A 13,750-nucleotide genomic window follows, 5' to 3' on the forward strand; every position below is an offset into this window, starting at 1 on the left:
GGTTAGTGTTTGAAGGTTCCCTTTGTCATTGTTAATCCATCCATCCATCCACAACCCCTATTTCTCATTTTTGCACATGGATTGGGATGCCACTTCAACTGTAACAATCATCTAGAGCCAAAGTTCACACCACCGGGTGGCTAGCCATTTCCATGATAATTCTTTCCATGGCTTTGCATATGAGACTAGACAGGCTAATGGATCTATAGTTCCCTGGATTTGTTGATGGTCCACTGTTGTGCAGAGGGATGACCACTGCAGTCCTCCATTCACATGGTGTGAAGATTATGTGGAGACTATGGTTAAATAATGACTCCAGTTGCCCTGACAGGTCATATATCAGGTTATTTATGAGGCATCCTGGGATATTATTGGGGCCCGTCAAAGCTGTATTGTTGCCTTACAGAGCACATCTAAAACCTACCCCCCATTGAGAGTTAGAGGGGATATGTTAGGAGGTATTTCCTGGGGGGGTTGGGGGTAAGAGAGGGGTAAAGTTGGAGCTGAATTTGTCAGACAGAAGATTTGCTGTATCTTCTGGTTCCATGAAAGGGTCACCACTTACTAACAGTTCAGCACACAGTTGTGTACTGCCTGTGAGGTTTCAGACAGAGCCAATAAAGATGCTATGGTTGTCCTTGGCCTGGGATGCTATCTTTTCCTCAAAATTTGCTTCGATGGACAACATTTCTCCTTATAGTTGTTTATTCAGTTTGATGAGAGAGTTTTTATTATCTTTTTTGGTGTTACACTTCCTAATTTTAGCTTTAACTTTTTTCTTTTGTTGAGCAATCTGCTGAATTTTGGATTCCACCAGGGTGTTTTTTTTTTTTTTTTACTTAGTTTGGGTCTTACTTCTGCTAGGTACGGGAGCTTCAGTGCAGTCATTGACATGATTGTACAGAGCTTCTGTGAATAATCCCACATAGGCTGCTGTATTGTCTGGGTTTGGAGGGGCTGGAAATTTTGAGAGATTATTACTTTACAAAACGTAGTTTGCTTTGGAGTAGTAGGGTTATAGAACTGATTCTTATTTTGAGGGATACTGATTTGTGGTCTGACCTTGACAGAGAAGACACAACTCTACAGGATGTGCAGTGTTCTCCCATATTTATGAGTACTAAGTGCAGTATGTTTGCACCTCTAATAGACGTATGCACTAACTGGGCCAAGGTATTTGTGTTTACAAAGTCTGGGAATCTCTGCAGCTACAAATTTGGAGTCTTGTAGAGTTCCCAGTTTATAGAGAGATAATTAAAGTCCCAAGTGAGTATGGTATTTGAATCCTAGGTGCCTCCAATAAGTCTGTCTAACTATGAGCTATGAGTTTCATGAAACACAGAAAATGACAGGGTGACATATATATTGCTATGATATAATATGGGACTTTGTCTAAACTCAGTACTACCCCTTTTAACAAGTTCTTAAGCCATACAATAGCCAATAAACCTATATGAGAGCTATGCATTTACCGTAGCAATACAGCTACAAGAGAAGTCCATACTAAGAAACAGAAAGACATGGTTAGCAGGCTTTAGGACAGCTTGACACGCAAAACCCTCTAAGGCTATCTTTACTCTTTCCCTATCACGGAATGCACTGCAGTGCCATTCTTTTGCAGTTCTGCTGTGAGCTACACAAAGCAGAAAAAATGTTTGCTATCATGTCTCTAGACCTACAGCACTGGAGGTGGGAGATTGACAGAATGAACATGGATATGTTACTGAAAATGCACCAGCTCTTCCTGATCTATTGTCTTGGTAAGTGCATAACTTTTGAATGTAAGTGGAGGTCCACTCTCATAAATGTTAGCACAGAACCCAAAGCAAATCCTATTAGGCAGTTTCCTATATGAGGCCTTATCCCTTATAACATATTGTCAAAGAAGCCCTGGATATGAATATTACATTCAGTTTTTAGTACCTTGCAAACATCTTGAAAGAAGTTCAAGTACCTGCTTCACAAATATCATTATAGCTGCATTGTAGAAAAAAATACACTAGTAAAATAAGCCATTGGATTAAGGGGAAACTGCATATTGGAACTTTTACAACAAAAAATTAATGCAATCTGTGAGATATTTGGGTAGGATAATCTTTGATATTTTACACCCAAGTTTTTAGTTAAAGAAATAAATGAAGGGTTTGAATTTTACTGTGTCAGACTTAGTCTTTTATAGATATAACATGTCATCTGCTGGTGTATCTTCATGGCTAACATATTGGTGAAAATTCTATGCTTTAGCAACTATAGGCATAAGAAATGTACTGGTACAGAACTGGAGTCAGTACTAGGTGACCTAGGCAGTTGCCTAGGGCTCAAGGCTGACTGCGGTCCTGGCCAACAGTAACAATATTAATTAAAAAGAAAACGTTTCCAATAAACATATTAAAAAACAGAATACTGCTTGACTTAAAGATCAATCGGCAACATGATACTGCTGGACTACCCAAACAGGTATACAAATCATATCCAAAACACATCCAATATACTGACTCACAAAAAACACTATGTAATCTTCATGAAAGGAAGAAACAGGAACAAAGTAAGTGATGAATGATTTATTCTTAATTTAATAGTGTTTTTTTCATGAGCAAAAGAGTTGACAAGTTAATGATTCATGTAATGGGGGGGGGTTGATTGATGAGGCTGATGAGTGGCTTAACATGAGTATATATGATATGAAAGCATATTTTCAATGTTCCGAAGCTGAAAGTGAACATGATCGGTGTATCGATGCTAATTGTGGTTCTATCATTGTTAAAAATTAACCCGTGGGGGGGGGTTCTTACTGGGTATGGTTGTTTGGCTTTATCTGATTTACCTTCTGATCACATGTTCATGAATCCTAAGTTCACCAATGCCATTAATATTTTTGAGAATACTGTATGCAATATGATTGAATGAAAATTTGGTTGCTTTTTGAAACATTTTGACTCTTATAATCTTAGTAAGAATGAATGGTTAGCACTACACAGGGGCTTGCATTCTAAATTTTTGTAAAGTTGTTTTGAAACCTGCTGACAAAGGGGGCAACTGGGTAGTGATGGACAGGATGCAGTATGATGAAATGGTTCATCAGAGTTGTTTGAAGGTAACTATTATAGCAAGTTACCAAATAATCCTGTTAAGATAATCCTGTTAATTTTTTTTCAGAAGAGTTGGTTGAGATTCTGGAGCGAGGAGAGAGATTAGGTTTTCTGAAATCTAAGGACGTCAGAAAATTAATTATTAAGGAACCCAGGGACCCATACTTATATGCTATCCCTAAAGTGCATAAGAGTTTAACTAATCCACCAGGGGGGAGACCAATTATTTCAGGAGTAGGCTCTTTTTTAGAATATGTCAACCTTCTTTTGGATTTGCATTTCAAGAAGTATTTAACTATGATTCCTTCCCACATTAAGAACATTAGTGAGGTTTGTAGGGATTTGTGTAATCTAGAGTGGAAACCTGATTATTTTTGGGCAACGGTGGACATAAGATCCTTGTATACTAATATAGAAAATAGATAGGGCATGGAAGTTGTAGCCAGAGTCTTAGGAGAGGGACCCAGGTCATCTTTTGGTGGTTTTGGAATTTTGTTTAATGTACAACTATTTCAGATGGAAGAATGAATTTTATTTACAAAGGAAGGGGACAGCTATGGGGCCAGCGTTTACCCCCTCATATACCATAATATACATGGGAGACTTTGAGAGACAGTTCATGATGTTGGATGAATATAAGAGATACATTGATGACTTGATTTTCATCTGTAAGGGAGCTCAAACTAAATTTTTGGGCATTATGCAAATACTCAATATGAACCCTCATGGTATGAAGTTCACCTGGGATGTCAGGATGGACAGTATTCCATTCTTGGACGTTGAATTTTATGTTGATGGTAACTTGAAAGTTCAGCACAAACCTTTTAGGAAGCCAACAGCTGTTAACAGCTTCTTGCATGCGAATAGCATGCATCCCCCCCATTTCACTGAATCACTTCCATATGGGGAATTTAAAGAATTTTGAATAACACTTCTGAGGAGCAATGTAGAGACAGATACCTGAATGAGGTCATGAATGTTTGTCAGTTGGAGGGCATGCAGGTAGTACTTTAGTAAGGGCAAGACAGAGGCCACAGGATGAAGGTCATTGCAGGACCAGTCAAATGGTAAATAAGACTCACTCTGAATGCCCTGATAAGCTGTTCTTTGTGACAAAATACTCCAAATTCTTCCCTATTTTGGAGAAAATTGTTAGACAGATGTGGAGTATTGTTTGTGAGGATGGCTCTGTTGGGTTTCCATTCCCTAAACACATTATGATCTCTCATATAGGAGGTATAATAATCTGAAGGAATTATTGAACAAAAACACTTTTAATGTGACAGTGGGGGGTATGGTGGGCACTTATTAATGCAAGAGTGTGTGCAATCAAATTAAGGATTTGAACAGACATAAAATAAATGGAAAATTATATGTGGCTAAGGAATTTTATAATTGCAACTCTTGTGGTGTTATTTATATCACTGGGTGTAGTTGTAGTTGCACATGCTGGTATATAGGTCAGACTACAAGGAGGGTGAAAGTGCAAATTTTGAAGCACTTGGGCTACATAAGAAGACAGAGGTTAGAAAGTCCAGTAGCCACCCATTTCATAGATAAACATCAGGGTCATCTGGTAGTCCATTTTTTAGTGTTCTAGCACGTCTATCAGCAAATGTAAATAACTTTAAAAGGGAGCTCAACAAACTTGAATGTAGAATGATAATTAATTTTCATACATTATTTCTGAATGGTATGAACCTGGATAGTAATGTTACCCTGTAAATTTGATATTTATAATTTTTGTATTAATATATATTTACACACTTGATTCCGGGCACGCTATGTTGGAGGCGCTTCATTAATCATTTAATTTGTTGAATTAATTATTCAATTTAACTCTTTAATGATTTAATTAGTGAAGTGCTGAATGTTTAATTGGGGTTACCTGGAGTATAAAAGGAAGTGACTTTTTGACATCAATATCCCTTGAAGGCGAAAGGTTGAGGTACCAGAAGCTGTTGAAGAATAAATCATTCATCACTTACTTTGTTCCTGTTTGTTCCTTTCATGAAGATTATATAGTGTTTTTTTGTCAGGTATACAAATCAAACAGATGATTTCCTGCTTCATGTGCCAGTTCCAGTGTCATTGGCTTAGCATTTGTGACTGGTAGTGGCACAACAATTGAGAAACATCCAAGAACTGGTGTGAGATTTTAACTCTGGCATGAAGCACATTTTGAAAAGCAGGCCAGACCTTTGGCACAAGATGATCTGAACAGGTAACTGTGTTAGTAACACAATGGGAAATATGGTGAACAGGTAGTGTGTGTTTTTTTTTTTATCCATAAGTAAGATTTCGGTTAGTTGCCTTTTGACCATCTTAAGCCTAGCCAATTCCCCTGAAAGGTGAGAGCCAACCTCTGTACCTCATGTCTGTGAGGTTAATACCTTAACCATTGTGCCAACTCCTCCTTTTTTTAAGCAGGGACCAAAACAAGCAAGTAGCTTTGTTGCCATTTTTTAAGCAGGGACATAACTTAGCAATACAGCAAGTAATTTATGTTCGTTTTTCTGCAGCAAGAATCAAAAATTAGCAAGTACTGCGTGTTTTTATTTAGCACTAGGAAAAAAAACAGAGCGAGTAGCATACTTTTCATTTTGCTGAGCCATTAGGGAAAGTGCAGCATGTGCTCCTTTTTGTTGTGCATGCACAAAAAATGACCCAATCAGAGAACCCTGTTTAGTTAAGGGACTTGTCAGAATCAAACTCTCTACATTAAGTGCAGGAGACAAGAGCCTTAATTTTCCTCACCAACTGCCAGATCTCCATTAATGTTTTTTTTTTTTCTTTGGTATATAACTGAGGATTGCAGTCAGTCAATACATGTTGATACAAAACCTCTTCCATTAACGTGGTAAGTGATTTAGAGTAGTCTGTTTTTATCTGTGTCCAGTTTTGCAGCACATCTCTGATTTTGCCATATATTTATGCCCTGACCTTGAGCAAGTCACTTAATTACATAGTGTTTGAGGCAATTAGAAACTTGGGTTATGCTTCTTAATGGTCCCCTGTACGGCAAACCTAGTAACTAGCTATGCAAAAGGGTAGTTATAGTATAAAGGAAGAAAATTGATTGTACCAAACAGGAGCATCATCATATGAGTTGTGTTTGCCGGATGTGATCCTTGGTTTCTTTAATGTTGACAGTGTGTTTGTATATTACTTAGCTATGAATAAATTGGACAACATGCAGTCTGTAATGTTAAAATATTAACTATGAATACATTTTTAATTTAGCTTGCTTTTTTTCTGCAGAGACAGGTGTGAAATGCATTGTTTGTCTATTGATTAGTGCAGATGAGTAAGGCTATGAGCTATTCGATGCTTCATGTAGTATAGGGTTTGAGTCCCTCGACCTTCATTTGCCTTCTATGTGACTCTTCCAAGTGAATTCACCAGACAGTACTCTTGGGCTGCTCCTGAAAAAGAACACATATCCAGTTGTCTGTCCCAGGCTGTTAGCAAATGTGTTATGCATTTGTCTTTTGAATTCCTGCACACTTCACATAGATACTTATTAGTACTTCACTATATGCTATTTGATTATGAATCATAACATGTCTCATAGTTTAATGGGTTGCCAGCTGCTTTGTTTCAAGTTTGTTTTCAGTGTGAGAGTGCTTTGCTTTGTTTAGAAAATGACAGTTTTTTTTCTGTATAATTTAAAATAAAAGTTTTAAATTAAATTCATATCTCCATGATAACTGAAAAGTAAGGACTGAAATATTATGCAGATCAACATGTCTGAATCATGTTTATGGTAACAGAAAACAGCTAAGTAAAGGGATATTTGCTATATACAATAATGCTACAGCATTTATTTTGTCTAATAGTTTGTCTTTATTCATTGTACTAAAGAATGAATTAATTCACTAATAGACTTGGATTATGTAATATAGTCTAAACATGTTTCATTTTAGTAGTCATCTAAAAATGTTGCATTTTAGTAATATATGTTTGTAGTACTTCTTTACAGCGTCCAGCAACTGCAAGGGGATGACATGTTATACAGTCTGCATTATTTGGAGTGATGAACAGAACTGTCTCATCCTCAACATCCATTATGTAGTTATTTTTGTATATTACTGTGATACAGTCCTCTGTACAACATCAGATTGTTGAGGAATTCTATATTTAATTAAAAACTGTTACTCTGGCAGTTAGCGCATAGGACTAAAACTCTTACTTGTTAATGAGACGTTTACTTTGGCAAGGGTGCAGAGATGGAATCACCCCCCCCCCCCTTCATTTACCTACTGTGTGACATTGAGCAAGTCATTAAACCAGACAGTGCTTATTAGCAGTTTGGAATTTGGGAATGGCTCCTTAATGGTCATCAGGACTGCATGCCTAGTAGATCTAAGCTTTTGTCATTGTTTGCCAGTCATTCCCTACTGCATAACTAATCTAGTTCAGGAAATGTTATGACAATATCACTACCACATCATTTTTTAATGCAATATAGGCAATTTGTTCTTCAAGGGCATCAGGCACTGCATGAAGCACTGAAATGCTAAACTGTTGCCAGCAGCAGCTTCTACATTAGTAATAGTTCTCTTTCATGTGAAATTATTTAGAGGACTTACCTCTGCAGAGATTGTGCATACTGACTTAGCGTGTATTATCAAGTAGTTAATATTTCTTATGCTCGCACATACTCTTCTGTTCAAACTACGGTACACGTGACTGGATCTTATGATGTGATGTTAGTGATCTTTATACAATTTCATGTCATTCATTCAAAGCTGCCAATAAACTACATGCAATTTATTTCTTCGTGGCAATAAAGGATGTACACAGTCAACAAAGTGGCTATAATTGCTGGTGAGGGTGGACAGCTCTCTGTGGATGAAAGCTCCTTATGCTCTTTTCATCTGGTCATTTTTAAACCATTTTAATATGGCTTTGCAATACTAGTGTGTGTGTGTGTGTGTGTGTGTGTGTGTGTGTGTGTGAATTAAGTTGGAATACCTTGGTTACTGTGCGCTTTTGTGAAACAAATTTGAAATATGTGACTTTGGTCATTGTTATTGTTAATTTTTTTGACAAAGAGATCTGAGAAGGATGCAGTCAACAATGGATTTGGGGGATGTCTGTGGATAAAAATGACTGACCTTGCTGAGCTGATACAGTTAAAAGGTCATTTGTCTTTGCAGGAATAGTATGCATTTATGTAAAACATATTGGAATACTTTACTATGGTCCTTTTTATCACAATCAGGCATGTATTGTGCAAACAGTCAATGAAGTCACCCTAATTGCTGAGTATGGATATTGGTGGATTACCGTGATAGCAGTATGTGTGGACTTTTACTATTGAAATATTATAAAATGGGAACTTTTGCCATTATTAGTTCATACATTTTGTTTCACTGCTTATTAGAAAACACATTCAAAACTTGAAATTTAAACTTCACTGTAACAAGTGTTGTTGTTTTAAAAAAGGTAAATCAAATTACACATGCATGCATTTATGCATGCTCCTAAAATGTGTGCAGGGGATCATGGTTTAAAAACAGGCCGGGACCAGAGGTACATTTAATGTGTCACTGGCTAGTTGAATTTTCACTGAATGTAAGTTTCAATGGATGGGAAGTTTACTGTTACTCATGCCAAGTCTGTTTCCAATCTGAAAATGCCTGTTTTAAATCTAAATCTTTGTAATCAGTGTAAACGTAAAGAAAAGGGCATGCACACTGACAGGTATGAACAATAGTAACAGGGTAAAGACAGACGAGTAATAAGAAGCTGGAATGGCTGTGGTAGGGGTGTCCATTACCCTCACTGCGGTCTCATTTGACCATGTTCTGGCTCTCTGCTGGTATGGAGGGAAACTCTGTGCTTGTGTAAAAATAAATAAGGAGGAATCAATGGGTAAGGTCTGCAGTTCAATTGATCCATTTGACCCTGTAAAAATGGGAGTGTCAGTAGGGGTAGAGTTAACATTCTGTTTTTATGCATTTATTCTTAAGGGAACAGAAGCACATCTCAAGAATATCACGAATGCTGCCAATGATAAGGCAATGACATCGCCCTGGGATTTGGGTGAACCCCAGGCTAGGTTACAGGCGGTTATACAGGTACACACAGATAAGAAATGTTTTGGATGGGTTCAGAACAACATTTCTGAGGCTTAGTGGATGTAGCTGATCAATTTGTTTCGGTATTATGTTTAGTACGTAGTACTAATGAAAGTGAGCTTGCATCAGAGCAGCATGCAGTTATCATTCAGGACTTTTTGGGGAAGTTTGAAAAGGCGAACGAGATTAAAATTCATGAATGTGAAAAAGCAAAAATGTTAAGGAAAACTGCCACTTTGATATTACAGCAGCATCATCTATTATCTAGTAAGTCATATTGACACCTTAAGGTTTCTTTCTATCATTAAACTTTCCAGAAAGGGAGAAAATCTAGATATCACTTAGGAAATACACATTCTTGACGCTATGCCTGACATGTGGAAGGCCATACTGAAAAAGAATGGCATGGGTTTTATGAAGAGAAGTTAAAATAAAGCAGACAGTTGCAGCAGTGCAAGGGAATTGTCATTCATAAATGATTGTGCGGAATACCTTGAATACTATGCACATTCCAGGGCATACCCATTAATTCTCCCACAATACTGACAGCTTCAGAAGTGGAAGAGTGGGTAGAAAGAGCAATTTAGCTATTGCAGGGAATGAAGAATCATGGCAGTCAGCAGATCTTATCTGAAAATTATATTGCTTAAATAAGCCCTGCATGATGGGTTAGAACCCCCTCTGTCCTTTATCCATGGGGTTGGATGGGAGGCCATTTATGAGGATTAGGCCAGATAGAAAGAAACTGGGAAAAATATCTCATAGACACAGGGGCATCAGTATCAGTTAGTCTTCATCATAGCTCACAACCTCTTAGCACAAAAAATCTGGATAAGCTGTGATGCCCCTCAACCTCTGGGCCAGTAATCAAGGAGCCTCAATCCTCACTACTGGCTCCTGTGGGGGACATTCACTGGGAGGATAATAGGTGCACACCCAGGATTTCCAGATGCAGCCCTCTGCATCAAGTACAGTCAAGCACAATTTCCCTTAAGAGCACACAGGGAACACAATCAGTCCGGGGCTGATTCCTCTCTCTTTCTATAGATCCCCAATAAGATTCCCCACTGGCACAGATATAGAGTTGAGTCCATAGCTGGGGTTCCAAGCCAAGTCCTCCAACACTCTCTCTGTCCAACCAGTGCATGTCCCTGCCCAAGTAGCTGACACATACACACACTCTTTGAGATTTGATTTGCGCACACACACACACACACACACACACACACACACACACACACACACACACACATACCTGGGAATGTCTGGCACAGGTTTACTAGCTATGTCCCCTCTTGCCCAGACTATAAGGTAGTTATCACTGCCACCAGAACCCCTTACCAGCTACTTTAAGGACCTTAACAAAGGGTATCCAATTTTACTGAGTGAAATTAATATTAATATAAATGGTAGTTTGACCAAGAGTAAGGCTATTAGGAGTCGCCCACACAGTGTCACCAAATAAATATGCAAATCCTCTCTAAACTTAAATATCTCTACAAAGATGAGAGACAATGAAAGGTTTAATATATTTAAAAATAAATACTAAAATAACAAGACAATATTAAATATCTATTCACTGTGACATCAGAGTTCAAAATCACAGGAAATATTTAAAATAACATTAAAGGACAGACACAGACAAATAAAGAAAAATATCTAAACTAAGCTTTACTATATTCTTGACTGAATCTAAGAGAATCACTATTCTCTATTTACTTAATAGACCAAGGCAGATGATGTGGTGAATGGTCCGTCTAGTTGTCAGGCCCAAGACAGAATGCAAAATGCCTAGTCTCACTAAGAGACTTCTCAAAATAATATCTAAAATATTACTTCTGGGATAGCTTGCAAAATGATATCACTCCTGGTCATTTGACTTCTAGTTCCCATGCAAGCCCCCACTGCTAGAAGCTGGTAGGATTTAGCAACTACCTGTAAAAATACACACACAATGACTTTTGCTTAGATCTGTGGCAGGTGCTGGAAGTCATAAAACAATTGCATACCTCCACACTTCCAGAGTAGTAATTAGTTCTCCTCAAATACAATACAGAAAGGTTCCTAGTACAGACTTTATGTCTCTGGCTGCATTGAAACCTATGATATAACATCTTTATGGCCTAGCCCATAAAGTGATTTCATTTCAGTTATATTTTGAAGTTTGTTGGACTGAGGTTAACCTCCTGTTTTCCAGTTTCTTCTGTTAAAACATATACATTTAAACAATTACAACAGCGTATGTACATTTCTAATCTTTCCAGTAGGGCACACTGTGGATACATTTCAAACACAAGCACTTAAAAATACATTTCCAGGACAAATGTCTGCCCAAATCAGTTTGATATACACACAACAGGCAGTTCTAATACTTTTGTAACACAAGCATCTAGTATAAATCAGTTTGATATTCACAAATGACATATCATTATTTACAAAATTCCAGCTAGCTGTGTTGGCAGCACCTCCTATTGTCACAAAAGCCAAAAATAATGGGGGGACAAAGACTCAAAAATATGGACAAATTTTAAATATTGCTCTTATAAACTTAGAAAGCTGCTAGAATAAAATGTCTTTTGTTTCCATGCCTTTTCTGAAGGATATGAAGTCTGAAGCTCAAATGACTGTCATTATATCCTCACTGATTTGTCACAAAATCTGGAAAATCACACAAATTTTATGAGGAACAAAACAAAAATATAAGGCAAAAGTCTGGACATTCTATGAAAATCTGTACAGCTGAGAGGTATGGTACTCATTCTTTTCCTTGGGAAAAGGCCTGTTGTGAAACTATGTTAATGGGATTTGATGGATTCTGAATACCTGAGTCTAAGAGTAAAACTGTTAACATTAGATGTAATTGTCCAGAAGAAGGACTGGGAAAAGGCATAAAGTGTTTATTACAATCCTTTGAAATTCAGACAGCGTATGGAAGAATCCCATCATATCAAAGGCAGTACAATGTTCCCAGAGAAGCAGTGCCTAGTACAGACAGGCTTTACATTAGATGAGAAAGGCAGAGAGTCATTGAAAAGGGCCCACCCCCTTCAAACTGTCCTATATGGCCTGTACAAAACGGCTGGTACTTGGTGAACGGTAATCAAATTGCACTTGGCAAATTAGTCCACACCAGAATCAACACACCTGGTACCAGCTATGAAGCTCAAAAATGAAGCCAAACACTGAAGTCCACCACAAGAAATATTTATTCAGTGCTTTCGTCTCTGAGATAGTGACTTCTTCAGAATAAAATGCCTACATCCCAACAACCTTACCAAGTGCAATTAAAACATTTAGTCAATTAATCAAGCAATCAAATAGTAACATATCCCATTCCTTAAAGTCCCCAACCATAGCATACACACTCACATATGATAATAAACAGTCAGATAAAATAAGGAATGAATAATAAATAAAACCATGTAGAACCATTATATATATATTATTTATTGTAAAAAGCTTAAGATAAATAATAGTCTGATCAATAGATGCCATTCTAGTAGATACAAAAGTTAGGCCTTTTTCAAAAAGGCCTGCAACATCACTACCCAATTCCACATTAGTATAATTATATACCTTGAAGTCACCATTGCTATTGTGCAAAATAACCATTCTTTCATTATGTACAATGTCTAGAATTTGCTCCCCCTCTCTCTCCAATTCCCTTTCTGGTTGGTAGACTGTTGGGAATTGTAGTTGTAATGTCTGTCCCCTTTTCTGGTTCCTCAGTCTCTCTGAGCTCCTCAGAGGGGGGTATTCTAAAGCGTCTGGGGAATTTTGACTATGCAACATTTCAACATAGTTATTCCCATTAGACAAATCATAATCACTGTCACCATTAACTTTCTGTTGACCCAAGGGGGGCAAAGGATATGTTGTATGTTGTGCATATTCCTTTTCATCCCTCCTGAGTTTATGCATTTTACTCTGTTTTAAATCACAAATAACACTATCCACTTTTTCCAACATTTAAAAACAGTCAGTCTTCAATGTTTGAAAAAGTGGATAGTGTTAGTGAATAAATATTTCCTGTGGTGGATTCCAGTCTTTGGCTTCATTTTTGAGCTTCATTAGTTTGTGGACTGCAGTGATTGTGCTGGTACCAGCTATACTAGAGGTAATGGTTTGACCATCTCCCTGATCAAGATATTTTTCAGCTTAGATGTAACTAATGGAGTCTTTTAAATACTTTGACTGCAGTTATCTGAAAATCATCAGCAGTGAATGAGGAGATTATCTCAGGGATTTACTTCTTCCTCTGTTTTTTTTCCAACATTCAATGGGAAAAATTCTTGAACCTTTACATCTAGGAGACAATATAATATAGTAATATAGATGACATACTGATCTAGAAAAAACAGAAGAGAAACATTTAGAAATAGCACATTTGCTATGCACAGCTCTCAGCCAAGCAGGATTCAGACTGAATCCTGACAAGGCAGGTTATTGTAAATGGAAGATCAATTCTTGGGACTGCAGGTATCCAGAAAGGGTAAGAGTATTGACTCCAAGCACATTGAGGCCATTCGATGAGTACCATAGCCATTGACAATTAAAGATTTGCAGAAAATGTTG

Source organism: Protopterus annectens, chromosome 10.part0 (assembly GCF_019279795.1).
Source record: "Protopterus annectens isolate FY-2018-M chromosome 10.part0, PAN1.0, whole genome shotgun sequence".
Classification (NCBI taxonomy): Eukaryota; Metazoa; Chordata; order Ceratodontiformes; family Protopteridae; genus Protopterus; species Protopterus annectens.